Here is a 3189-nt window from a genome sequence, read left to right as displayed (position 1 = left end):
TGAGGCTGGACCTGGAATGTGGCTCTGGGCACAGAATGGGCGAGGACAGACTGGTACTGATGTGCCAGGTGAACTAACTGTTCCCATTGGACCTGCCCAGTAGGGCCACGGTTCAGCCACGGAGGCTGTGCCTTCTTGGCGTCAGAGGTGCACACACGTGTGCGTGTGTGTGTGCACATGGACACATGTGGCTCTGTGGAGTCTGTGTGAGGCTGCAATTGTCATAAACGGTCAGCTGAAGGTGACGCTATGGTAGATGGTCCCAGAATTTGGAGGAATGCATGAGGAACAAGGATGGAGCAGGGGTGGTGTCCCTGAAAGCAGGGCCTGGATTCTAAATTCTGTAAGCGGGATGGAGGTGCAGCAGGGGTGAGGCCCAGTCTTCATGTTCTGCCTGGTGCTGCCCTGAGGCCTGTGGGAACAGATGGGAAGCTGGCCCCTGGAGACCCTGACCCAGTTGAGAAGAACAGTGGCTTAGAACACAAGATAAGCTGGGAAGAGCGGGGCAACTAGACAAGAGACACAGGTTCTAATCCCAGCTCTGCCACTAAATTGCTGTGTGACCTCCCTCCCCCTGGTAAGTGGTTAACCTCTCTGGGCCACGATTTCCTAATCTGTGAAATCAGGAAGGTTGGACCTCTATCTGCGGGATTTGATGGCGTGATGTCTCACAGAAAGTTCTCCACTCCCAGGCATGGGTCCCTCGGCTTCCTACCTCAGAAGCGCAGCAGCAGGCATCATGGGAAGATGAAGAGCTTCCCCAAGGATGACCCTTCCAAGCCAGTCCACCTCACAGCCTTCCTGGGATACAAGGCTGGCATGACCCACATGGAGCAGGAAGTCAACAGGCCAGGATCCAAGGTGAACAAGAGGGAGGTGGTAGAGGCCGTGACCATTGTGGAGACGCCACCCATGGTGGTTGTGGGCTACATGGAAACCCCTCGAGGCCTCTGGACCTTCGAGACCATCTTCACTGAGCATATCAGCAGCGAGTGCATGAGGCATTCCTCTAAGAACTGGCATAAATCTAAGAAGAAGGCCTTCACCAAGTACTGCAAGAAACAGCAGGATGAGGATGGCAAGAAGCAGCTGGAGTGGGACTTCGGCAGCATGAAGCAGTACAGCCAGGTCATCCGCGTCACTGCCCATGCCCAGATGTGCCTGATTCCTCTGTGCCAGAAAAGTCCCACCTGGTGGAGATCCAGGTGAACGGAGGCACTGTGGCTGAGAAGCTGGACTGGGCCCGCGAGAGGCTGGAGCAGCAGGTACCTCTCAATCAAGTGTTTGGGCAGGAAGAGATGATTGACGTCACCAGGGTGACCGAGAAGCTGCCCCGCAAGACCCACCGAGGCCTGCACAAGGTGACCTGTATTGGGGCATGACATCCTGCCCATGTGGCCTTCTCTGTGGCATGCACTGGGCAGAAAGGCTACCATCACCGCACTGAGATCAACAAGAAGATCTATAAGATCGGCCAGGACTACCTCATCAAGGACGGCAAGCTGATCAAGAACAATGCCTCCACCGACTATGACCTGTCTGACAAGAGCATCAACCCTCTGGGTGGCTTTGTCCACTGTGGTGAAATGACCAGCGACTTCGTCACACTGAAAGGCTGTGTGGTGGGAACCAAGAAGCGAGTGCTCACCCCCCACAAGTCCTCGCTGGTGCAGACCCTGCGGCGGGCTTTCGAGAAGATTGGCCTTAAGTTCATTGACACCACCTCCAAGCTTGGCCATGCCTGCTTCCAGACCATGGAGGAGAAGAAAGCATTCATGCAGCCACTCAAGAAAGACCGAATTGCAAAGGAAGAAGGAGCTTAATGCCAGGAACAGATTTTGTAGCTGGTGGGGTCTCAGACTAAGTTATTTTCCACTGACAAAAAAAAAAAGAAAAATCAGGAAGGTTAGCTAGATGGCTTTACAGTTTTTTCTTTTTCTTTTTTGACGTCCTGAAATACTGTGGTTTTAGAAGAATGAATGGAATTGCACAGCTATAAATTAGCATAACACAAAAAAGATCCAGCTCCCTGGAATCTTCCTGTGTACCTCAGGTGCCTCGGCCAAAAGCCCAGGTCTTCCGTCCTGGCCTGTTCTTGTTTCCATGCATTTGAACCAACGGGCCCCTGCCTCCCTGAGCTCAGGGTGTTTTTCTGGGGTGTGCAGAAGAATGCGGTGCTCCAGTCCCTGGGAGCGTCCTGGGGCTTTGGGGGTGGGCACATCACAGGCGCTCCTGCCTGAGAGGGGCACTCCCCAGGGCGTTGAGCCCACCCAGCCAAAGCAGCAAGGAACGGGAGAAACGGCGAAGGATCTCCACGCAGAAATCACAGCACCAGGCTTCCGCCTTGTACCTGGTGCTCAGTTGCTTCCTGCCCAATGCTCCCTAGAGAAATAGGACAGGACAGGCGACAGTGCTAGCAGGCCCACGAGCATGTGTTGGTGGCAAACAGAGCATCCTAGGTTCTTATAGCTGGTGGTAGAAGAGGGTCATATTTACATAAACAATCTGAGGACAGTGACTTTTCCTCCCTCTGGCCTTCCCAGAGCTCACAAACCAGTCCCGAAGGTGCTCTGTGGCTGCCTTGCAGGATGGGCCTTCCTGGGAGCCCCAGGTGGGCGTGGTAGCATAGCACCCAGGGGCGAAGCTTGCGGGGGGCAAGGGGCTGCCCCCCTGCTGCGCCCCCAAGTCCCTCAGCACCCGCGCCCATTCCCTGCAGGGCACAGACAGGCTGGGAGTTCTCTTCCTAGCACTCACCTTAGACACACCCTATCCTGGATCCTCTCCCCGCTGGGGGTGGGGGGGGGCTGTGAGTGGTGACCAAAGGTGGGCCGCCCCTTCCCTCCTTTCTGCCCCCATCCCCTGTCATTAGAGCTCTTTGTCTTCAGTCATCGATGACAATGCCCCCATCCCAGGGGATACAGAGACAACATTTTTCCTCCCCAAGGGACCTTCTTTGTTGCGTTCCCAATGGCCTCGATGTGATTGACTCCAGAAGGAAGGACCACATCTAAAATGGGACATTTTACACCCACCGAGAGTCCACATGCCCCTGGCCAGGTCAGGTGGCTGGAGCCTGTGACATGGTCCCGCTGCCCTCCGTGAGGTCTCCTGACCTCAGAGAAGGTGGTCACATGTGGCCTTGCAGTGCAGGTAGCTCCACTGTCAAATGCAGGCAGGTAGCCCTGGCCC

At 55.3% G+C, this 3189-nt stretch overlaps 1 pseudogene; it reads left to right on the top strand.

Annotated features, from left to right (window-relative positions):
• Positions 1 to 663: 663 nt before the first annotated feature.
• On the top strand, positions 664 to 1838 carry LOC116533486 (annotated as a pseudogene).
• Positions 1839 to 3189: the final 1351 nt, after the last annotated feature.

Source organism: Sapajus apella, unplaced genomic scaffold (assembly GCF_009761245.1).
Source record: "Sapajus apella isolate SASKATOON/1434 unplaced genomic scaffold, GSC_monkey_1.0 scaffold82, whole genome shotgun sequence".
Classification (NCBI taxonomy): domain Eukaryota; kingdom Metazoa; phylum Chordata; class Mammalia; order Primates; family Cebidae; genus Sapajus; species Sapajus apella.
Note: the sequence above shows the minus strand (reverse complement) of the source record. Positions and strands in the feature narration are given on the sequence as shown.